Here is a 26,159-nt window from a genome sequence, read left to right as displayed (position 1 = left end):
GGGTCCTCCTCCCCAAGCCATATCACTGTACACCATGCATTCCATGTAGATGTCTAACACCCATCTTTGTGGTATGTCCAGTGGGGGGTGGCTACTATCTTGTACTTCCCCTTTCCTTTCTATTCCTTTCCTCCCTATCAGTCTTATGTAGTTAGCTATCTTGAATGATATGATATACGTTTCTAGATGTGGTAGTCCCTGCCGTCCATAGCATTTGGATATATATGCCACTGAAGCACTAATTTTTCTGTTCTCATTCCCTAAGATTTTGCAGTTCATTTATCCCTAGATGATTCCAAGGGATGGGGATGGTTCTAATGAGGTAAATTATGTGTGGAAGTATCATGCTTCTTACTGCCTGGGTTTTTCCTGTTACAGTTCTGAATATGTTCAATTTTTGAAGCAAAACATTAGCTCTGTCAGTTACTATTTCTATGTGTCTTTCCAATGTGGCTTACAGTATGTGTTCAGTTCTGAGACTTACAAGGTTGGTACTACTCACAATACGAATGTTGCTCATCATCGATTGGTTGTTATCCTTATTACCCTTGCTTACCAGGTCCATTGAAATATATAATATACGTAGCCTTATTATGATCCCCATAATTCTTTTCATCCCCATTTCTCGAGTTTTGTGGGGAGGCCATCAAGTCCTGGTGCTTTATTACAGCCCATATTCTTTATTGTTTTGTGTATCTCATCAAATGTGATGGGGTTATCTAACATTTTTGTTGTTCTGAGGAAAAAGGGTGGACTCTGCAGTGAGAAAGTGCCAGGTTAATGCAGCTTTTTAGAAAATCTGACTATATAGGTTCTTGTAAAATTCCTAAATGTCTCTCTTATGTTCTCATACCCCATTTTTACCTTTCCATATGATAATGATCTGTGTCATATTTACTCTTGTGAAATCATGTCTAAAGAATCATGCAGTGCATTTGGGGCTACCCTCCTTTTTAATCACCAAAACTGATGTTTTCTGAGGAAACTCTGCCTCTGATTTTGTTGTTTCCATTAGCTTAATTTCCATTTCCCCTCAAACCTTTCTTCCCACTCCATATAACTTTTATTTGCTATTTTAATCTCAGCTCTCTGTACTTGGATTCTAGAATGCTTCCTTTCATCATTCTCCATAGTCCTATCTGAATGATATCAGCTCTTATTGCCACCTTGCTGAACTCCCAACATATCCTTCTGAGGAGACAGTTTGTCTCAGGTTTTTGCTTAAAACTGCTAAAGTAATTTTACTGAATTTTCTTTTGTCTTCTTCTGTCCACAATTACTCAGCCCTAATTAGGCCAATCATTGAAAATAATGCACTCTTTGGCATGTATCTGTCCAGACACTGTATCTGTCCAGCTGGAAAGCCCACAGAGATTTACTAAAATCATACAAGACCAAAACAGCATGTCATATATGTACTGAGTCAAAGCCCTGTCACTATACTTGGTATCTTACTGACTGCTACAAGGTGACCTGTGTCTGGCATACAAGGCATACTCCGACCCATTACTGATGGATTTACTGCACATCAGCAAGTCAGATGGCATCAGAAATACTATGCCTCTGGATTTAACCTCTTCTGCAACATCAACAAAACAATTCGAATGGTCAGGTATATCTAACAGAGCATACTGCTGCTCTGGAACAGACTTCACATTGATGCAAAACAAAGCTCATCCCTGTCCATATTCAACAGTAGCTTGGATCTCTGGGTGGGTAATAGAAAATGTACTCTGTGTCTGCCCCCTGTGATGCTAATATGAAGAGGCAGCTCCTAAGTGCTTTATCCCATGGATGAATCCCCTCACATTATCTATGCTATGATCCCAGTTTTTCTCAGTAGGGGTAATATATAATTATTCACCATGGAGTGGGTAAGGCCAATCTGTGACAAAATGGAATAGGTTATTTTGAGCAGAGAAAGGGAAAATAGCTAGGCTTAAAATAGTCCATAAGTGCAGTTAGCCGAGTACTTAACCTATGAACAGAAGTAATGCAGAGTGGAACATAGTATGAGCATTAGCAGACAAAAGGCTTGTGCTGCATGTAGCTTTCTAAACAGTCACATGTTTCTAAAGAAGAGGAATAGTACAGTGCTCTGCTTTTGTAGAAGGCTGTGTGCCACAAAAGCAAAGTTATATAAAGGATCTGTCAGGGCTATCGGGACTGTGGACAGCTGTAGGTCTAGTTAAGAAAGAAGGGACAAGATGGCAGTCAAATGGAAGTGCTGAGGATTTCTCCAGCACTGAAAGCATGTTGTGCTATGCTACTTCCTACTTCAGTCATATGCAAGTAAGCACACATTTTGTTCCCTTTTAATACTTTCAAGTATTTTGAGTGGTTTGGTGAGCTGGACAAAAATATATATGTAGTGTGTGCGTGCGTGTGTGTGTGTGTGTGTGTGATACTTGCCTAGTTTAGGAAGTGAGCTTGTTGAAATCGATTGAACCTCTGTCAGTCAATCTTGCAGAAATCATTTCATGGGATGTTTTATTTTTAAGTTGTTAATTTATTTTTTAAACAGTTCCAGATGCCTTTTAAAAGGCAGCTTCCTTGAAACGCTAATTGTGATGATGTTATGTCTTGTACCCAGTCTAGGCTGGCCTGCCAAGCTACCAAGATTTTCCAAGTTCAGAGGTCACATGTTTTCACAAGCAAAACTGACAGCAGAACTCCATAAATGTTGCTATAACAAGTGGGTTTTCTATAAGTTTTAGAAGAAAGTTAGCAGATGTGCTCTCTTTAGTGCCCTTTTTGTGGTTTCTTTTACTATTGTTAAATACTGACTAATACACAGCTGTCCAGTTGGTTGCTGGATGTGCTCTGATGTGGCGGTGTGAGGTAGTCATTCACACCTGCCGTTCTGCTGAGGTGATGTATCAGGATGTAGTAATTATGTAATCACCCTGTAAACTTGGGATGAAAGTGAGAACAACTATTTACTGTAACATTCTAAGCACTACGTCATGTTTCTTTTAGAGGTTACTTATCCAATATTAATGCTTGTATATTTTACCTTAATGTTTAATCATGATTACTTTAATGTTAGCTGAATTTGCATGGCCAAATTTTGCTAAGGATGTATGCTCTGAGTTTTGTTGTTTCTGATTCAAAAGTATTTACATCCTTTATGCAAAATTTATGAACAGAAAACATTTCTTGGCATTTAGTGTTTATCTAATTCAGTGAAACTAATGAATTTTAGTAATGAATGAGTTAAGCACCACATCATTTTTAAACAAAGTAATTCACAAATCTCACATTGCAAAGCTGAGGAGGGCTGTGCTAACATAGGCGTTTAAGTCTTCAGAAATGTTTATAAAGCTCTGTGTGTTAAGTTTTCACAATAATTAAAATTGGAGTACCAGAAATCAGTAACAGAGGTTGTTATACCATTTAGATCCACATTCAAAAGAAATCTCTACCCTAAAGCTGTAAAAATATATTTTTCATCATATCTTGAAAGCATACCTCTCAATTACCCCCAGTTTTGTAGAATGCCCTTGATTTTTGGTTTATATTTTTGCCCTATCCCCTGTAAAATTCTTGATTTTCTGGTAAATCACTGAGGATAACAAACAGTCAGTAATGACAGATATTACAGTTTTATACTTCTTGTAGTTCAGAAATTTCATGTTAATGCAACATATGTTATACTATTACCTTTTTAAGTGAATTAGAGTCATATTTAAAAATTGTGCCTAACTGTGGGCATCCCCCCACACGCACATTATTTTTGGCTTTGTGCAGAATTCTTGAATAAATAAGAAGAGAGGTGTGATTGACAGCCCATGCTTTAGAATGCACTAGACTCATGCTTAATGCTTCATATTATACTTTAATGTCTTAAACTATAAAGTGGCCATTACAGAAACTGTCACTGATTTTTCATTTTTTTTTCTTTTACCTGTACAGAGTTTCAGTCCCTATAATATCAAATGTCTAAGGCATCATAAATGAGAGTTCCTTTCTGCACCATTTAGTTCCAGTGAGATAGCACTGTGAGTCAAAAGAAAAATATACTGCTCTTTCTTTACTGAATCTTTAGCCTGTGTTTATTATAAACATATAAAAGTCTTGCATGGTCTATTTCTACTTTATTCAATGCAAAAGATGAAAGTGCAGGCTTGTCTTAACATGTTCAAAGCTGCAGCTCTTAAAACCATCTCATAACCCCCTGACCCCCTACCTGTAGATTTTCATTCTGTGCTTCTTTTTGTAGTTGCATGTGTTATACTGATAAAAGCAACATTTCAGTGGTAAATTTGACATCATTTACTAATATAGTGTTCCAGTGTAACTCATTAGTTTTCTTTATATAAAGATTAACAAATAGCTGTCTCCTTGAAAAAAAAAAGTTTCAATTGAAATGTTTAATGCACTTTATTAATTTCAACAAGACAAACTCTCAAGCTGTAAAATGGCTGATGGTGACCAACAGTGGAGACTACAGAATCTCTGCTGCCTAGCCTAGGTCATACAGGCTAAGACAAATTTTATTTATTTATTTATTTTACATTTGTTTACCAGGAAAGTCCAACTGGACGTGGATCCCATTTTCAGCAGAGGCCTGGTGAGAAAAGCTCCACAAAGATTACTACAACAAATACAGTAATACAATACATGTAAATAAAGTACAGTACAGAGTCAAAATGTTAAAAAGGTACAGTGTAAAGGTCAAGAAAGAAGCAACAAAGTAAATATACTACAAGGAACACAGTGTGTTACAATAAACAATACATTTGAAAGGACATTTTATTTACATTCATCATTGCCTAGTACAGAAAACACACATTGAGTAAGAGTATAGAAAGGAGTTGTTGCAAGCTTTAAAAAAAAGTTAAAGTAGGATATGAGCTAATTAAGTGAAACTACCTAAGGTCAGAACAATTACATAACCAAGAACTATGTAAATGGGACCGGGGAAGCTTTTTGAAATTATTTTTGCTTTCAGTGGTCCTCATATCTATGGGGATGATATTCCATGCTTTTGCAACAGATATGGAAAAAAATGTGTCCCCAGAGCTGTTGTTGCTTTTGCCTGTGTCAGCCAGTGCTTTATTTATGGATCTTAGTAGGCATTTGTTAGAGTAATATTAAGTAGGCCTCGAAGAGCAGGCACTCTATCGGGATAATATAGAATTTGGTGGGCTATTGTAAGCTGATTATATTTGAGCAGGTTGGGTAATTCTAGGCAGGATAGTTGCATGATTGCTATGCAGTGATGTGTCCTGAAGAGTGAGTCAGTAGCAAACCTACCTATTTTATTGTAACAGGTGTTTAGTTTGTTAAAGTCTGCTTTGTTTAGGTTGATGAGTATGGGGGCTTTACTGTCATTGGTTAGGTACTTTTTGCATCTATATAGGGTTCTGAGTTTTTTACTGACTTTCTTTATTGTCTGTGCAATGTGCATATCGAATTTCATGCTGTGATCTATGATAACCCCTGGAAGTTTGGTGTGTTGGACAGATGTGATAGGGGCTTTTATTAGCTGAGAATATTGTGAATGATGGTATGGGGTCTAAGACTGTAGTGGGATAGAATATGATTAGCTATGTGTTTTATTGGGTTTAATTATTATTTGAGAGTTGGCTAACCAGGTTTCAACAGCAGTAAAGGACTATTGTGTCATGGAGTTGAGGGAGTGATGAGGCGGAGCAGATTAGAGTGGAGTTATCAGCGTACTGGACTAGAGTGGCATGCCAGGTAGTTTTGTGGAGTTGGTTGATGAACATGTTGAAAAGAAGAGGTCCAAGAATGGATTCTTGGGGACCCCTATGATGACAGGAGGTGGAGATAAGGAGTTTTGCCATTTTACTGCTTGTTGGCATTTGGTTAGATAATCCTGAAACCAGGCTAGAGTGGAGTGGCTGAGATTAAGATCGGAGAAAGCAGAAAGGAGTTTGCAATCGGAGACCATATTGAAGACCTTGGAGAGATCTAAGAATACAGTGGCTACTAGGTTGCCATTGTTTCGATGTTGGTTTACTGTGTTGGTAAAAGTAGTAAGGGCTGTGGTAGTACTGTGATTGGGGTGGAATCCATGCTGGGTATTTGTTAGCAGTTTATTACTGAGGAGATGGTGCATTATTTGGGAATGTATACATTTTTTGAGTATTTTAGATAGCAGTGATAGAATGACAATTGGACAGTAATTAGATAATTCTACAGAGTTACCTCCTTTGTGGAGTGGTATTATATGCAAACATTTCCACAGAGAAGGAACATGTTGTTTTGATAAAGAGTGATTAATGAGCATGGAGACTGGATAAAAAATGGCTTTAGCTGCAATCTTTAGCTATTCTGCAGGTAATTTGTTGGCAGCCAGGGTTGTGGGTTTAAGCCTATTCAGATATTTATATATTGTGCTAGTTGTGGACAGACTGTAAGGAGAAGAGGTTCTGGTTTGCTGGTAGGCAACAGAGGTTCAGATGTGAAGTGGGAGATCTATTATTGGTGAGGCTTTGGATGGAATTGGTGAAGTGTTCATTGAACTGGGCGATGATATTGGTGGTGGTGGTGGTGTCATTGTTAGGAGGTGGAGTACTGGTCTTTCCTGGTTCTAAGATTTTATTAATGGCAGCCCAGAATTTTTATGGATTATTTTTGTGTTTGGTTTGAATGCTTATATATTGGTTCCTTTTGTCTGTCTTAATTTGTTTTTTGGCTTTGTTCCTTAGTTCCTGGTATGCCTGTCTATTAGTTTGAGTTTTATTTTGATGCCATGGGTCCCATGCTTTTTCTCTTTGCTTTAGCAGTAGACAGGTATCTGTTGTCAGCCAGGGGGCATAGGTGGATTTAGTTCTGTCAGCTCTGATAGGGGCAAGATGATTTAGAATGTTTAGAAAAGTGTCATTGAAGTAGTCACTGTCACTCAGGGAGAGATGAGAGTGCTCTTCAGTTGCATTGATTAAGTGCAGATATGAAGTCATTGATTTTTAAATTCTTTGTGTACTCGATTTGTTGAAGGGTGGAAGATTTTAAAGGATTCACTTGGTTTCTAATTATAATGGTAGGAAGGTAGTTGCTGAGGGTGTCTGGGAGGGAGCCTAAGAGGTAGGATTGAGATGGTCTGTTGGTAAGGATCCAATCTAGGCTGAACTCCTTTTTTGATGCTTTATCTACCTGTGATGTGGTTTTGATAAGTTGAGAGAAACTGTGTAGGTTAATGTGGTTAGTGGGGTGTAGTGAGTTACAGGAGGACAGTTGATATTAACGTCACTTAGTATGATTGTTTCTTGGTGATATTTTTGGGCTGCCCAGTCTAGAATGGATTCTACTGTATTAATGTTATTGCCTGGGGGTATATAGATACCAATTATATGTAAGTAGTTTTTTGAGTTAATTTTCAGCTGGGTGATCATAATTTCTGCATTATTGAACTTGAGTTGTTTTTTGACTAACATTTCAGTGGACAGGTTGTTTTTGAAGAGGAGAGCATTGCCTCTGCCTCTTTTGGATATTCTCTCTTGTCTAAGAACACTGTAACCAGGTGGAACAAACTCATTCTTATTATTTAGCGGTTTTAGTCAGGTCTCCGTGAGGAGGACTGTGTTGGGGGAGTAGAGGGCTATGGTAAGCTTGTAGATCTAGTATTTTGTTCAGTATACTCCTTATGTTTATGTTGAGTATAAGAAGATCTGTTGATTTCCTGAGGAAGGTTCAAATTTTATTTATTTGGCAGCAGAGGGGGGTTGTTATTGATTGGGGCCAGGGTTCAAGTGAACATCTCCACTAAGTATGATTTGGGATGCAATTTAGATTACAGTTTTTAGGTATTTGATTATAGATATGTTATATCTTGAAGAAATGGTGGTTGTTTAGTTGGTGTGGGGTTACTTTGAATATGGCAAGGTCAAGATTTGAGATGTTGTAGATAGAAGGAGATATTACTAAAAAGGCTGGTTTATCTTACATATGGGTGGGCAAGTAGGGGATTTAGTTTAAAATTTTGAGTTGCTAGTGTAGTGGTAGGAGGTTAAGTGTGAGGTGATGGTGAGGTTTATTATTAATATAAAGGTTAGGGGTCACATTTTGTTCTGACAGAGTTTTGATGTAATGTTGTGAATTTTTGGTAAGTATCCTTACAGGAGTGAGTAGGGATTTAGCTGTGGCTGTACTTTAAGTAGGTTGTGCTTAGAGTGGGGAGATTAGGTAGGGGTATTAGCCTGAAGATATTGTACAATGTGGGTATTATGTGAGTGAGGTGATATGGAGTGAAGGTAGTCAGTGATGTAGATTTTATTTATTTATTTTATTTATTTTACATTTGTTAACCGGGGGTGTCTGACTGAGCCAAAAAGGGCCTTTTTCAGCAGAGGCTCCGGGAGAAAAGCTCCACAAAGAAAAATTACAGACACATTTAGTTATTTAGACATGATCAGTATACACACAAATTACAAGAGACATGTTTTTACAGTAGTATGCAGCACATAAACAGTTACAGTGGAGAGAACAAACAAAAAAATATTAATTTTAAAAGTAAAGGTAATTAATAGATTTGTGGTGTAAAGCTGAAATTTGGAACATAGGTAGAATACATACATAGTACACAGGTGCAGTACATACATTGTAGATTAGCCAGTGTTTGTGAGTAAGACTGAAAACTATTATCACGTGCTCTAGATTTAGTATGTATATGTTATCCGCTTTCACTAGCCTGGGGAGCAATCATGGCATTGCCAACTTTGCTTGAGATGTTTCCTGATGAGGTCTTTAAAGGGGGCTTTGAATGATGTGTTTTGAATGCTAGTAGGGACAGAGTTCAATTTTTTAGCCAATGAACTGCTATATAGTGCATCTCCAAAGCTATTGTAGCTGTTGGTGACTTCTAGTAGGAGTTTGCTTGATGATCTAAGAGGCATTTTGGCTGAGTGATGTTGTACTAGGTTTTTGAGGGCAGGACACTTATTCGGGATGTAACAGATAGAATGACAGAGGCAGAGCTGATTGTAGGTTAGGAGGTTGGGCAGTTCAAGCCAGTGGAGCTGTCTCAAAGCAGTACAGTGATGAGTTCTATATGAGCAATTTTCAGCAAAGCGGGCATTTCTGTTATAGCAGGGTTTCATTTTGCTTAGTTCAGTTTTATTGAGATTAGTCAGAATAGGAGATGCATAGAGTAGGGTGAATAGAAGTTGGGAGCAAGCAATGGCTGATCTTGTGTTGTTGGTAAGAAATGGTTTGATACAGTAGAGTGACCCCAGTTTGGCATGTACTTTTTTAATAGTTAAGTTGAGATGACTTATCAAATTTTAGGTGGGAGTCTATAGTTATTCCCAATAGCTTAGCCTGTGCCACTGGAGCAATTGGAGTAGCATTTGTGGAGTAGATAGAGAATTGACTGTTAGTGTTTTTGTTAGAACTGGTTCTAATCATAAGCTGAGTTTTCTTTGGATTGAGGATAAGTTGGGCTTTGATAAGGTAGTTTTCAACGTCAGAGAATGCTAGTTGAGTTGTTTGCAGGAGGGTGGGAATGTTTTGTGCAGCACAGATTAAGGTAGTGTCATCTGCATACTGAATTATAGATGCATGCTGTGTAGAGGTATGGAGGTCATTTGTGAATACTGTGAATAGTAGTGGTCCTAAGAAAGAACCCTGTGGGACTCCTATAGTTATGGGCAGCTGAAGAGAGAGAGAATTTTCCCATTTCACAGCTTGGTACCTGTCAGTTAAGTAGCTTTGGAACCAGGTAAGAATGGAATTTGATAGATGATATTGGTTTGGTTTGTTTAGCAGGATTTGGTGTGAGACTGTGTCAAATGCTTTGGACATATCCTAAAAAAAGAGTTGACACTTGTAGGCCTTCATTTTTGAGATGGTTCACTGTGTCTGTGAAGCAGAGGATGGCTGTAGTGGTACTATTGGCAGGTCTGAAACCATGCTGAGTAGGTGACAGGATGTTGCTGTCTAGGAGATAGTTTAGCATCTGGGTATGGATGTATTTTTCTAGGATTTTGACCAGGGGGGAGAGTAAATCAATAGGTCTGTAGTTATTAAGTTCAGTGGAGGTCCGGCCTTTATGTATGGGTGTAACATGGGATATTTTCCAGGGTTTGGGCACATAGTTTTCAACAATTGATCTGTTTATGAGAGTGGAGACTGGGATAGCAATAGCATCTGCTGTGAGTTTCAAGAAACAGCTGGGGAGTAGGTTGGCTGCTGTTGATGAGGTTTTTAGTTTGGAGAGCATGCTTTTGATTGAAGTGGTGGAAACTGTTTTGAGGGTAAAGCTTGTATTAATGTTATTTGTGTTGGGAGGGATAGTGAGGAAGGAACTGTCCTGTGATACTAAGGATAGAATTGAGTTCACAAAGTGGGAGTTGAATTGTGTTTCGATGGGAACTTTAGTGTCAGGGGTGGTTGGTTTGGGGGTAGCCTTTTGGGTGGATTTTAGTAGCTGGTTTACATTTTTCCAACATTTTTGCGGGTTGTGTTGGTATTTAGTTTGTAATGTTGTGTAGTATGATTTTTTTGTCCAGCTTAATGCATTTTTTTGCATGGTTGTACAGTTCTTGGTACTTAGTTAGGCTTTGTGTTTCTTTGTTTTTTTGATAGTAAAGCCAGGCAGTGTCTCTGGACTTGAGGATTTGTTTGGTTTCTTTACTGAGCCAGGGGTTTGTAGAGGTTCTAACCTTGATTTTGTGCAATGGAGCGACAGTGTCTAGGTGTTGTAGAAATGTTTTGTTGAAATATGCTACAGCCTGTTCAAGAGGGAAGGTTTTTAGGGGGGGTCCAGTCACAGTTACAGAGTAAAGTGTTGAGGACCTCAGGAGAGAATTTTTTTGTGTTTCAAGTGGATATATAGTTAGTGGTTTTGCATATGCTTGCTCTACTACGTATAAAGTATATTATGTTGTGGTCACTTAAGGTGTCTGGGAGACTGCCTGTGGGGTTGTTAGTTAGGACCTAGTCCAGGATGGATTCCTTTTTAGATTTTTTATCACATCTAGTTGGAATTTGGACTAGCTGCTGGTAGCCATAGAGATCTATTAGATTACTTGGTGGTTCTGATATACAGGTGGACCAATGTAGGTTGAAGTCCCCCAGAATAAGGGTTTCTTGTGAGTATGTGGAAGAACACCAGGATAAGAAGTCTTCAAGGCTAGCAGGTGTATTACCAGGTGGAATATAGATCACAATTGTGGTGATGACCTTTTTAGGGTGAAGTTGAAGTTGTAAGATAAGTATGTCCCAATTATTGGGGGAGGGGTAGGAGTTTGGTAATTGACGGACAGTTAAGTTGGACTTGTACAGTAAGGCAGTTCCACCCCCTTTACGAAGTGGTCTGTCTTGTCTAATGATATTGTAGCCGGTAGGGAGAACATTTGAGTTAGCTATGTTTTTATTTAGCCAGGTTTCTGTTAAAGCAACTATGTCTGGGGAGTAGTGTGCTATTGTGGCCTGAGTTCAGGTATTTTATTTTTGATACTTCTAATATTAATATTTAGCATTAAAAGATGGTTGATTTTGCTGCTGTTGTTGATTTTCCCAGGGATGAAGAAAGTGGGGGTGTTATGTTCTGACATTTGTGTTGGAGCAGTTTGTGTTGGACAGGATTGATTTGGGCCTGGGTTGGGGTGGATATCCCCACTTATGGTGAGCCTGGAGTTAAAATGGTTATGCAGATATTGGAGTTTGGTGAGGAGTGTGAGAAAGTATTGTGTTTTTTTGGAGTAGGAATGAGAGCATATGTGTTTAGTTTTGAATTGGTCCGTTATGTAGTTCTTGAATAACTGTGGGCAGATATTATTATAATGTGTGGTGTCTGTATACGAAAGTGCATAATGTAGTATTGTCCTACTAAGTTTAGGGATATTGCTAGAGTGATAACTTGTGGTGTTGTAAAGAATTATGAGAAGACAGACTAGACTTAGTTGTGTGATAGTCATGGTTATAAAGTTTAAGTTGTTTCTAGATGGGGGGTCTGAATAGGAATTATAGGGTTGCACTATACGTGGATGGGGAAGTAGTGTGGGTGATGTAAAAAATGCCTAGTGGGAAAGAGAGTTATTGGGAGTATTTTGTGTGGAGCAAGTTGGTGTGGTATAATGTGATATGACTTGAGGTGCTGTGATTGGTGGAGGTGATGTGAGGGTGAGCTGTGGGTGTGGCTGTGATTACTATAAATGTAAAGGTAGTGGGGGCAGGAGGGAATAGGGGGCAGGGCAGGGGAGCAGAGAGAGCCTGAGTGTTAGCGAGGGTGAACAGAGCGGGGCAGAGCTAACCAAGACAAGAGAGAAAAGTAAGTATTACTTTACAAATCTGAACACTTAAAACAAATTCCTGAGGTCTAATGGCTTACCGGCAAGCAGAATGTAATTGCTGAAGAGCACTTGTGTCCTGGTGGGAGACTAGAAATTTAAAGATGGCTCCATGCTCAGCAGCATTCTAATATAGACTTTGTATTGTGGGAGGGAGATAGCACAAGGGGTGTAAACCAGGTGGAATGCAAAGAAACCAGAGAGGCAATCAGTGGAAATCAGTGAAGGCCTCAGAGGGGGTAAGTAATAATTCAAACTACCTGTAAAGTGAAGGAGAGAAGAGACAGCAAAGTTTATTAAGGTTGGGAGTGTGTCTTCACATTGACTTGCTGATTAGTAACCAGTTTGTGCACAGATTAGAGTAGGGAGATACATTAGCAATGAAGGGGAATGTATAGAGATGCAAATAAACAGGTGGGCCTCCAAGTGATACAAACTAAGGCAGAAAGCACTGAGAGGGCTGCTTGATGGTTAATTTAGTCACAGGGATGTGAATTAAATGTATATTGTCTATTGGACAGTTAGGCTTACTGTACTAGCAGGCAGGGGGGAGGACACAAGGCTACAACAATCAGTTTTATTAGCAAGCTGAGAACTACTAAGAAATACTGCTAATGTAATAGCTTCACTCTCATAAAACATACAAGTAGAATGCCTGGGTGGACTGACCCTGCTCTTGAGGCCCAAAATATGTATCCTTGTTTAGTTTGCAGTACTGATTCCTTCTTATACTGTATGGGTGGAGTGGTAGCCACAGACTACAGATTTGCTTGAGTGTGCTCTGAAGAGAGAGATAAAATAAGAGAGGATGAAGCTAGTAGAAGGAGACAAAGACAGGTCAAATGAAGTAATTTGGAGATAGGAGGGTGTAACAGATACAAATCTGAGGACAGTGTTTATAAAGCAGGAGAATAGATGCTACTGCTACAGTTTGAGAGTGCTCCAACATTAACCACATCACAGTGCCATAACTTAGTTTGGAAACAGGTGAATAAAACATGCACAATACATTTATCAGCCAATTTTCCTGTGCATACAAGAAAAAGGAAAATGAACACAACAGCACAGCTGAAGCAGTAGCAGAGACAACTATAGTGCTAAATCAGTAAATACTGTTTCTAACTCCAAGACTAGGTCAATTAGATGTACATTACAGTTACAACAGCAGTTTTAGTAGCATAGAGACAACATAGCTGCAGTGGTAGTGTCAGTAAAAACACAATTCCTGAATGACAGAATCAACCAGTTAAATAGTCAAATAAGCAGATCAGTAGTCAGGAATCAGAAAAAATGAATACTAGTTGTATAGATCCAAATACAGCAAAAAGTAAGTATTACTTTACAAATCTGAACACTTTAAACAAATTCCTGAGGTCTAATGGCTTACCGGCAAGAAGAATGTAATTGCTGAAGAGCACTTGTGTCCTGGTGGGAGACTAGAAATTTAAAGATGGCTCCATGTTCAGCAGGATTCTAATATAGACTTTGTATTGGGTTAGGGAGATAGCACAAGGGGTGTAAACCAGGTGGAATGCAAAGAAACCAGAGAGGCAATCAGTGGAAATCAATGAAGGCCTCAGAGGGGGTAAGCAATAATTCAAACTACCTGTAAAGTGAAGGAGAGAAGAGACAGCAACATTTATTAAGGTTGGGAGTGTGTCTTCACACTGACTTGCTGATTAGTAATCAGTTTGTGCACAGATTAGAGTAGGGAGGTACATTAGCAGTGAAGGGGAATGTATAGAGATGCAAATAAACAGGTGGGCCGCCAAATGATACAAACTAAGGCAGAAAGCACTGAGAGGGCTGCTTGATGGTTAATTTAGTCACAGGGATGTGAATTAAATGTATACTGTCTATTGGACAATTAGGATTACTGTACTAGCAGGCGGGGGGGGGGGGACACAAGGCTACAACAGTCAGTTTTATTAGGAAGCTGAGAACTACTAAGAAATACTGCTAATGTAATAACTTCACTCTCATAAAACATATAAGTAGAATGCCTGAGTGGACTGACCCTGCTCTTGAGGCCCAAAATGTATATCCTTGTTTAGTTTGCAGTACTGATTCCTTCTTATACTGTATGGATGGAAGAGAGTGCCGAGGAGTCACTTTATAGAAATGAAGTTGGTGTGAGAGAGAGGCTTAGGAACTGGCTAGTTAGGTATAAAGCAAACCAAAAATGAGCCAGCACATATACAGTGAATCATGATCTAGTTTAATGTTCCAAAATAAAAAAAATCAATTCACATGAATCAAACCATTTTCGGCAAACACCTTCTTCAGTGATAAAGACAAAAATATAAAATTTCTTGCAAGCCTGTGGTTTAAATACAATACCATCTTGTGTGTAACCATATGATTGGATGAATATCTTAGGATTAAAAGAATCTGCTCAAGCCCCTCCACGTATAGCCAGTATAGCCAGGACCTTGTAACCAGATTTAAAAACAGAGGATATAGAGCAGGTGACATCTGCAGGGCCAGCTGATTTGCCAACCAACAGGACAAGGGCCAATTGCTCTCATATCAGCAACGGTCAATAAAAACTAGATAGGAATTGAGGCTTGTGACAACATATGGCAGAAACACTAAGATCTTTATGGATATTATTGCTAAACACCGGAAGGTTCTACAGTCAGATAGCAAACGTAGGGGACATCTGAATGAAAACTGCTCTTTCTCTTTCCGCAAGGGCCATTCTTTGGGCTCATTGTTTAGTCATTATAAAAGATGAAATGAGGTTGACCATTCTTCAGTTCAAAGAACAGTTACTGGTCATAAATTGGTGGGATGTAACCCATGTGGACATTGCACATATTATCCTAGAGTATTTAAGACAGACAGCTTCAGTAGCCAAACTCACCCATTGTTTATGGCATCTCATTTTCTGCTAACTGCAATACTAGTTGGATCATCTATATAGCCAAATGCACATGCATGGCATTTTATGTGGGTCAGACCTCATGGCCTCTAAAGCTTAGACTAGGGGAACATCTTAGTGACATTCGAAATAAAAGCAATCCAGTGCCTTATACAAACACATTTTGAAACATGCCACTGGGATCTTTAGATTTGCTGTCATTGACTGCATTAGGTATAGAAGCAATGACAAAGCCACTTTACATGAAATGTGTAATAATAAAGAAAAAAAGATGATAGCCAAGTTGGGTGGGTTGTTCCCACCAGGACTAAATGAGCATTTTTGAATTCATCTTCATCCAGTCATATGGTTACACACAAGATGGCATTGTATTTAAACCACAGGCTTGCTAGAAATTTTATATTTTTATCTTTATCACTGAAGAAGAAGTTTGCTGAAACCGGTTTGATTCATGTGAATTGATTTTTTTTATTTTGGAACATTAAACTAGATCGTGATTCACTGTATATGTGCTGGCTCATTTTTGGTTTGCATTTTTCCTTTTGGTTTGAGGCCTTGCACTTGCCATCCATGCAGGTCCTGTGGTGGTTTAGTTAGGTATAAAGGTCAGGAGCCTGGGGGTGGGTAGGAATGGGGGTAGGGTAAGGAAGCAGAGTGAGTCTGAGTGCAGTGAGGGTGAATGGAGTGGGCTGGCCTAGCCAAAATGAAGACTAGTTCAGAAAACAATCAAGAAGCAGGTAAGTTTTTCTCAAGTGAACTGCCATGAAAGACAGACAAGAAAGGTGGTGAGGAGTAGGCTAAGAAAATATTGATAGTGTAGGGTGAAAAAGCAAAGACAGAAAGAAGGAATAGGCAAATGAGAGGAGAGTTGCAGGGGGTGAGAGTGATAGAAGCAGACCCTACCAGGGAGAAAGGTTTAACTATGGCTGAAGGAAAGAGAGAAGTTTGTAGAAAGGTAGAACAGAAGGAATAGTTTCTTGGTTTACTCTCTGAAGTTTCTCTCTGAAACAATGTGAGATATGAATAGGAAAAATGGTAGGTCCTTCATTATCTGTGACAAGGGAATGAAGTCATAATGAAAAAAAAGGAAAGGTGATAAAAGGTTTTTGGACACTAAATTACATTTAGGTGATATTCTGTGGCTAATATATATGGTTTTCTTTGAAAATATAGAATGACTGTTCGGCAACAACCAGAATGTCAAAATTCATTTGATAGCATTCTGTACTGGTTAATGTCAAGACTGCAAGCATCCCTTGTACGAATGCACTGTGCATTCATACATATGTGTTTCAACCTTAATACTAGAGCTTGCAGTACACTGCAAATCAGGAAATATACCCTTTTCCCCACTGTAGTGTGATCTTGGAGTTGGAATATGTAATTTTCGGGGGCCCCCCACTGCAAAATAGTTATATCATGTGATGTGCAGTGTCAGACTGCAGTCTACGGATGTTGAGAAAGGTTGAATTCACAACAGGAAGTGTGTTTGCAACATTCTGACCTTTTCAGCATTCCAATTCGAATATGATAGTCTTTCTTTGTGGTAGGAATTTATTTTGACGTTCGACTATTTGATAGTAAACCTATATATATATATATATATATATATATATATATATGTATATATGGTTCAGGTAGATATATATATATAATATATATATATATATATATATATATATATATATATATATATGTATATGTGTATATATAAATATGTGTGTGTGTGTGTGTGTGTTTGTGTAATAAGGCTACTTATACAATAAAAGTCATTTAATATTCAAAAATGTGTATGTTAATTGCACTGACCACTTGCCCATTACAAATTGAGCATTCAGCTGGTTAAATCATTTCTCAGTGTCACTAATCAGAGAATCTACATTGTTTAAAAAAAACTTTCATAGTCCACAATACACTACTAAACTGCTTGGTGGAGGAGAATAATACAATATCATGTTTAAAAAAATACATATGGTCCTCAATTCTTGAAGTGCTACTACAAGCAAGTCCACAGATATGTGAACTCTGCAGAAAGGGTACCCCAGTAAATTCATGAGTACCTTACCAAAAAACAGAGATGTAGACATTACACAGAAGTCATTACAGTGGACTCCTCACTACTTTTTAAAAAAATGGCAGAAACAAGAATGAACAGTGCAAGCATTCACACATACAGGCTTAGTGCATGCACAGTGCATAGATACCCCAGACTAACAGTAGCCAACAGAGAAGCACTAAAGTCAGTGTATATCAGATCATTGTATACAAAGGTACAATTTTGTTTTATTAAATAATGTTATTAAATAAAGGCAATATTCATTCTTCTCAACCTCTTAGAGCAAAAAATCTAGACAAAGCCATAAGTAATGGGGGACAAAGACCCCAAAATAGGGACATGTTTTACATATTTCTCTTTCAAACGTAGAAAGTTGATACAATAACAGATTTTGCATTAACATGAATGTTCTGAAGGGTATGAAGTCTGAAACTCAAATGTCTGTCACTATTTTCTGTCTTCAACACTCTATGATTTGCCAGAAAACCACAATTTTATGAGAAACAGACCTAAAAATAGGCAAAAATATGTACATTCTGCAAAAATCTGTACAGTGGAGAGCTATGGCAATAATACACTTTTCTTTGTGGGTGTAGTGGGATATACCCATGCTTGGCTTTAGGGGTTTGCCTTGTGATCAAACCATACCAACTATAGGTAAATTCTGCTATTCCCACACTGAATTATAGATCAGTGCCAAACTGTATTTCAGACTGTAATTTTCTTTCAGCATTAATTTGCAGATGCAAATTAGAAGACTGTTGGAAGATTAATTTGTGTTTACCAGGCATAGTAAAGACAACAACAACAAACACAAGTCAAAATCTCTAAACTGAATAAGTTGCCAAATATATTTCTTATATGAGTGTATATATACTGTGTGTATATGTGTGTGTGTGTGTGTGTGTGTGTGTGTGTGTGTGTGTGTGTGTGTGTGTGTGTGCGCGCGTGTGTGTGCCTTACAGCAAAGTCTACAACATCCGTATGTTCTCTGTTACAATTACTGGATTACTGGAACCATACATACACATAGTTATATTTTTATCCCTGTAGCTATGTGGTGATATTTATTTCTTTATATATTTTTAATCATGTTGGTGTACTGGGTTTTCATATATTAATAGGAGAAAGAGTATGCATTCATGAAATAATTAGTCTGAGCTAAAAACACTGAAGAAGCAGAGTCCATTCCATACAAATAATTGCATTCAGAATGCTGAAAAGTGTAACAAAAGTGCAGTGCAGAATTTGAAATTGTTCAAGTGCTAACATCAAATCATTGCATATATCAATGCATATTAATGATTATCAGCTGATTCAATATACCTGTATAGCATTTTCTTAATTACTTTACTAATGCAAGGCCCTGTTACAGAATGTAATTTAAGACAGTTTTCACATAATACTGCTGCCTTCCAATATGCCCCTTTCACAGGCTGCAGCTAGCTAAGCACGTGAAAGATGGGTATGAAATTCAACCAGAGAAAGGCTGCATTCTGCAATGCAACTGTGTTTTGTGTGATCATAGTCAAAATCAAGCAGGGCATCATGATTCATAATGCAGGATGATGAACTATTGTCTGTGAGAGCTACACATAAACATTTGGGGTGAAGTGCATATAAATCCAAAGCTGTCCCTAGGCATTGCATTTTGTCTTGCAAATGTGAGTTGTAATATGCTGCTGAAATGCATCACTTGATGACTGAAGGTGGAGGTAACATGTATGCTTGGAATTGGAAAGGACATCTCAGTGTTATGGAACATTCTGAGACATTTTCATGTGTTTTCGGAATGTAAAACTAATGAAGATAAAACAAAGGCTATAGCTGTAAACTATGTACCCATACAAGAATTGGTTCAGCAATACCCATACTTTTGAGGACATGGTAAAATGGAGCATTTAGGAGCATAGATTAAAAAGGTTTCTGGTATGGTAGGATGAGACTAAACAAAAGATAATACAAAAGCTGAGAAACTGGAAGCTCTTTCCTATGGAATTGGAGATACAAGCAGTAAAAATGTTTTAGCCCATTAGTTTTATGCACAGGTGAGGCATATTTTTTTTTCAACCAGAGGAGAAATTGTGGATAGTAATTAATAAAGAATTGAAGGATTTTATTTGGGAGGGGAAGAGGACAAAAGTCAAGTAGGATAAGATGAGCCTTCCAATAGAGCAAGGTGGTCTGGGATTATTTAATTTGAAGGGATATTTTAGAGCTACCCGGTAAAGGCTCCTATACATAGCACACACAGAAAGTTATAATTCAAAGTGGAAAAGGATGATGGTGAAACAGGGGGAAGTGCAAAAAATAAGTAAAATGCAGGATTTTGAATGCAGATCCTTAAGGAGAGTAACAACAGCAATGCAAAGAATTAAATTCATAAAGTAACAGAAAGTATTCTAAGAACTAAGCCAACATGGGAATGAAGAAAGGTGATTCTGTTGATAGGGATGACTGTAATTGGGAGTACAAAGAATAGGCAAAAGGGAGAATGAATTTATTGGAGATAACTGGCAAAGGAACCTAAATATTGGGAGGAAATAATTAGAGATGGAAAAGTAATAGAATGGGAAGAGGCCAAGAATACATTTGGACTGCAGTCTAGAGACTGCTTACCCTATCAAGGACTGGTATCTGAGTACAGGCAAAGAGAAAGGGGAAGAGGAGTCCTAAATGAAAGACCAGGACAGGCAGAGTTCTTGGTGTAGTCTAGAACAGAAGCTGCTGTTAAAAAATGGATAATTAGAGGGACATATAAAATATTTCACTATAGGAGTCAGTCGGTGGAGATTAGAAAAGTTTGGGAAGAGAGAGATAAGAAATTCACAAAGAAAAAATGGAAGGATATCTGTATGGCTTCCAAATATGCAACAAAGTCTAGGAGATTTAGGATTTTTGAGTGGAAGTGTTTTCATAGGTACTTTTATATTCCAAGCAAAACTCAAAGAATTTTTCTTCAGGTAGAGGTATGATGGGAAAGAAAGAGGTAATTGGGAACATGTTGTTTGGGAGTGTAATGAGTTGGCTGACTTCAGATATTTCCTGCAGATTGCTCTGTCAGAAATACTTGGTGAAATAATTGGTTAAACTAAGGAAATTATTTTTTGAGCCGGGATGCAGTATCAAAATTGGCTAGACATAGTGTGGCCATTATAAGTATAATTCTGTGGTTGCCAAAAAAGCAGTTACTAGAAAATTTAAATCAAAGTCTAAACCAACCATATTTGAAGTAGTGACTACAGTAACATAGAAAAAAGCACTGGAAGGGGAGTCATTAAAAAAGGGTAGGTGCAAATTATATAAAAAAATGGGAATTGTGGGAACAGTACATACAGAATTATGTTTGGAGGAGGAATTAGGTTTAAGGGAAGGGATAATTGATTGAGCTATGTAATGCTGGATTCACAATGACTATACAAAAGATTAAATGTGATGTATACTGTTTGCAACTGAGAATATGTCAATATGGCTTATTTTTGCACCATACATGTATATGTAGTTGGGACACAGATATAATTTATTCATTGTTAAGTATACCATGGTCAAGGGACATCAATCTATGTGGCAGACAGATTGTGCTGTTTAACCTATGTGTACTGACAACAGGCAGATAAGCTGTAATCCGTCTCTCATAAGGATGTTTTAACTCTTAGTCTGGGTGGCAGGTTGCACTTTCTGCTTATTTTAACTGATAGCCTTCTTCTTCTTTTGGCTGTTCCCGTTAGGGGTCACCACAGTGGATCTTCTGTTTCCATTTCTTCCTGTCCTCTGCATCTTGCTCTGTCACACCAACCACCTGCATGTCCTCTCTCACCACATCCATAAACCTTATCTTAGGCCTTCCTCTTTTCCTTTTACCTGGCAGCTTCATCCTTAGCATGCTTTTCCAATATACCCAGCATCCCTCTTCAGCACATGTCCAAACCAATGCAATCTTGCCTTACTGGCTTTGTCTGCAAACTGTCCAACCTGGGCTGACCCTCTAATATACTTATTCCTAATCCTGTCCACCTTCGTCACACCCAGTGCAAATCTTAACATCTTTAACTCTGCCATGTCCAGCTATGACTCCTGACTTTTTGTCAATGCCACTGTCTCCAACCCATATAACATAGCTGGTCTCACTACCCTCTTGTAAACCTTCCCTTTCACTCTTACTGGTACTCGTCTGTCACAAATCACTCCTGACACTCTTTTCCACCCACTACATCCTGCCTGTACTCTCTTCTTCACCTCTCATCCACACTCGCCAGTACTCTGAATTGTTGATCCCAAGTATTTAAACTCATCCACCTTTGCCATCTCTACTACCTGCATCCTCACCATTCCTCTGTCCTCCCTCTCATTCACACACACATATTATGTCTTAGTCCTGCTGACCTTCATTCCTCTCCCCTCTAGAGCATATCTCCACCTCTCCAGAGTCTCCTCAACCTGCTCCCTACTCTCACTACAGATCACAATGTCATCTGCAAACATCATAGTCCATGGGGACTCCTGTCTGATCTCGTCTATCAACCTGTCCATCACCAGTGCAAATAAGAAAGGTCTCAGAGCTGATCCTTGATGTAATCCCACCTCCACCTTAAATGCATCTGTCACTCTCACCGCAAACCTCACTGCTGTCACACTACCCTTGTACATATCCTGTACAACTGTTACATACTTCTCTGCCACTCCCGATATCCTCATACAATACCACAACTCCTCTCTCGGCACCCTGTTATATGCTTTCTCTAAGTCCACAAAGACACAATGCAACTCCTTCTTATCTTCTCTGTGCTTCTCCATCAACATTCTCAGAGCAAACATCGCATCTGTAGTGTTCATTCCTGGCATGAAACCATACTGCTGATCACTAACCATCACCTACGTTATTAACCTAGCTTCCACTACTCTTTCCCATAACTTCATGCTGTGACTGATCAGTTTTATCCCTCTGTAGTTACGACAGCTCTGCACATCACCTTTATTCTTAAAAATCGGTACCAAAACACCTTTTCTCCACTCCTCAGACATCCTCTCACTTTCCAAAATTGTATTAAACAATCTGGTTAAAAACTCCACTGCTATTTCTCCTAAACACCTCCATGCTTCCACAGGTATGTCATCTGGACCAACAGCCTTTCCATTCTTCATCCTCTTCATAGCTATCCTTACTTCCTCCTTGCTAATCTGTTGCACTTCCTGATTCACTATCCCCACATCATTCAACCTTCTATCTCATGCTCTTCATTCACCAGCCGCTCAAAGTACTCTGTCCATCTGCTCAACACACTCTCCTCGCTTGTGAGTATGTTTCCCTCATTATCCTTTATCACCCTTACCAGCTGCACATCTTTCCTAGCTTGGTCCCTCTGTCTAGCCAATCGGTACAAGTCATTTTCTCCCTCCTCAGTGTCCAACCTTATAACACTTCATATGCCTTATCCTTAGCCTTTGCCACCTCTCTCTTTGTCATGCCCCTCATCTCCTTATACTCCTGTCTACTTTCTTCAGCTCTCTGACAATCCTACTTCTTCTTCACTAACCTCTTTCTCTGTATACTCACCTGTACTTCCTCATTTCTCCAGCAGGTCTCCTTGTCCTCCTTCCTCTGTCCAGATGTCACACCAAGCACCTTTCTAGCCGTCTCCCTTTCTAGCTCTGCTGTAGTTACCCAGGTATTCAGTAACTCTTCACTGCCACCCAGTGCCTGTCTTAACTCTTCAGTGAACTCCACCTCACAATCACCCTTTTTCAGTTTCCACCATTTGATCCTTGGTGCTGCCCTCACACTCCTCCTCCTCTTCTTGATCACCAGCGTCATCCTACAGAGCACCATTCTATGCTACTTACCTACACTTTCCCCTGTCACCACTTTACAGTCCTCAATTTCCTTCAAACTGGCCCTCCTGCATAGGATATAATCCACCTGTGTGCATCTTCCTCCACTCTTGAATGTCACCCTATGCTCCTCCCTCTTGTTAAAATATGTATTTGCCACAGCCTTAACTGATAGCCTAAGGGGGCAAATAGACTGCTTCTGCACTTCATTTTCTGACAAAATATACTATCTTCTTCTGGTTGGAACGTCTACTTTTTACTTGAGTGGAATACACTAGATTTACAGCATTGGCAACATGCAGACTGGGATGTTTCTTTTACCCACTCTTCCACCTCTTTTTTTAGGATGAAAATGATGTCATTACAATACTTAGAGTCATAGACTCCTACCAACTCTCTCTCTCTCTATTTTACTACCTCCATCACCTCCCAGATACCTTGCTATATTATCTACTACATGACTGGCATATTTCTCCATCCACTCTGTATCTCTTTATAATTATATCCCGACTATCCTCCATACTCATAATGATAACTTTTAAGCTCTCAACACTTTCATTAGCATGCTGTCTTACCCTTTTTGTCAGTCATTTTAGCCTTCAGTCTGTTCATTTCAGATGCTTTGTCTTTTTCTTTTCCATGTCAGGAAACCTGCAACCCTACCCTGTCCCTATACTGGCAAAAAAGAATACATACTCTACTAAATGACACCAGCAATAAGCTCACTTATGATACTAGGAAATCGTTTTTATTGCAATCCATACTCCTCCAGCGGTTGCCAGTCCCCTTCCAAAAAATTAAGAATATTCTGTCAAAACTCCACCATCTCTTATTCAGACTTATATGTCCAGGAGATGCTTACTCAAACACAGGACCAGCTAAACTCCACCCTCAATTACAGAACGCAATCATCTATCATATTAGAAATAAAAAACTTAAAATTGCTTGCATTAATGCATTTAGTGGTAGTAATAAATGGACCAGTCTTGAAACATGGCTGGTAACAGAAAATCCCTATATTCTTGCAATATCAGAAACCTGGCTGAAAAACATGTTCTGCCCCTCTACTTGTATCAAGACAACTACTACATGTATAAAATGACAACAGACTAGTTCCTAGATATGGTGGTGATACTTCAATTCTAATCAAAAGGAGTACCTCAATTACAATTGTGGATTGTACTAATTCTCATACTACAGATGACAAGACTCCCAAAAGAGTACTCTCTCTCTTCACATTAGGTGGGCTTACTCACATGTGGATTGCTGTGGCCTACATTCCCCTATGTCCACTCTCTCTGTTTTACATAAAACTTTGCAACATATGTTCTCCAAAGGTATACATAACAGCACAGTTGTTCTTGGTGATTTGAGAAACATTTCATGCCTCTGAACAGAACTTTATGTTGACATGACAAGGGCTTTTAAAACAGTTAATAATGCCCCTCTTTCCAACAAACTCAAAAGATATCTAAAAGACAGAACCTTCCATGTCCATATCAATGTCTGATAATGCTGGTATACTTAATACAGGTGTAACACAAGGGTCTGTGCTAGGTCCTGTTTTCTACTCTATTTTTGTTAATGATCTCCCTCTAGAATTATCAAATCTTAAGTTAATAATGCATGCAGATGATATGTTGCTCCTGCAATCCATTATTAGCTACTCTGACCTGCAAATCAAGTACAGGACAATTTCACTCATTTAGGCACTTGGTCCACTTCTAACAAACTACTAATTAACCCCATGAAAACTAATGTCATGTTCTTTGCTAAAGCCAAGAAATTACCCACTATCCCACCTATTCTCTTAACAGATCGTAATGGAAACATAATACCTAATGTCAATGAGCAAAGGTAGCTAGGCCTAATACTTCACCCTACTTTTTCTTTTTCCACACATACAGATTTTGTAAGTAATAAAGTTCTTGCTTAGTTAAAACTATGTTTCAAGGTCAGTCACCTCTTTTCACCCACTGCTAGTAGGACTATGTTAAGATCCAAATTGGAATATGACCTTCCTTTTCTTGTTATGCAGTCAGCTCACAGTATTCACAGAATACAAACTGCTGGGAAGTGAGTTTTGGGAACAAACCAATTTGTCCAGGGACACCTTCAGTGTTTAAGTGTTAGGCAGAGAAAGGGGGAAGGAGTTGGGGGGCTAAGAATAGGATAGAGGGTGGTCAAGGATGTTAAGGATGTTAAAGATGGGAAGAAAAGGAGGGGCTAGGTAAAGTTTGGGAAATGAAGGGTTAATGCAATAAAGTTAATTCTGGAGGAAGTGAGGTAGGTGCAGAGTGAGGCTTAAAGGTTTTTATGTGTGCGTAGTTGAGATAGGGAGCAGATTTAGGCATGATCTTGCTACAAGGCAGAATTAAGAGAAAACCTGTAGGTGTAATCAGGTAGGCATTGGATTAATGGTTTTGCGTCTGGAGGAGGTGGGTAGTGCTGGGTGGCAAAGGGTTAGTGTATGTCTGGTTGGGTTTGTGAGGTTTTATTTCTCTCTCTTCCTTTCTCAGCACTAGGCTTTCAGATAATGTGTTATGGCTGTGGGGGTGGTGGGGTGATCATGGGGGGGTGATGGCTTTAGCAATGGTAGATATTCCAAGGATACATGATGAGCTGCTGAGCTACTTGAATCCTATCTAGATAATGTAAATCTCTGTACTCTTTGTTACTAATATGTAGAAAAGCATATATGCCATAGAATTACATAAAAACTCTATACTTGATGTATTTTACTCTGACAATTTGTATGAAATGTTTGGATGTTGCTATCTATATATATATATATATATATATATATATATATATATATATATATATCTTGTATAGGAACTCTTAATGAGCCAATTAAATAATTAATTATATCTCTTATTCTTGCTAAAATAGCAGAATTACTTTTAAAAATACCAATATAAAAATATGTGAAAATGTACTTATGCATAAATAGAAGTATAAAAGTAAATGTCTGTCAAAGTAGAACATTTTAATAGCCAAAATTCTGTCATAAAAAGTTGTGTAAAGAATATGTATAACCTAAACTAATGATAGTTGTTCCAATGTTACTTAAGGGACCTAATGTGTAAAAAATAGTATAGATGGCATAATTATGCTTCTCTTATAATTA

The sequence above is a fragment of the Protopterus annectens genome, chromosome 3.part0 (genome assembly GCF_019279795.1).
Source record: "Protopterus annectens isolate FY-2018-M chromosome 3.part0, PAN1.0, whole genome shotgun sequence".
Taxonomy (NCBI): Eukaryota; Metazoa; Chordata; order Ceratodontiformes; family Protopteridae; genus Protopterus; species Protopterus annectens.
The sequence above is the reverse complement of the archived record's forward strand: the minus strand, read 5'-3'. Positions refer to the sequence as shown.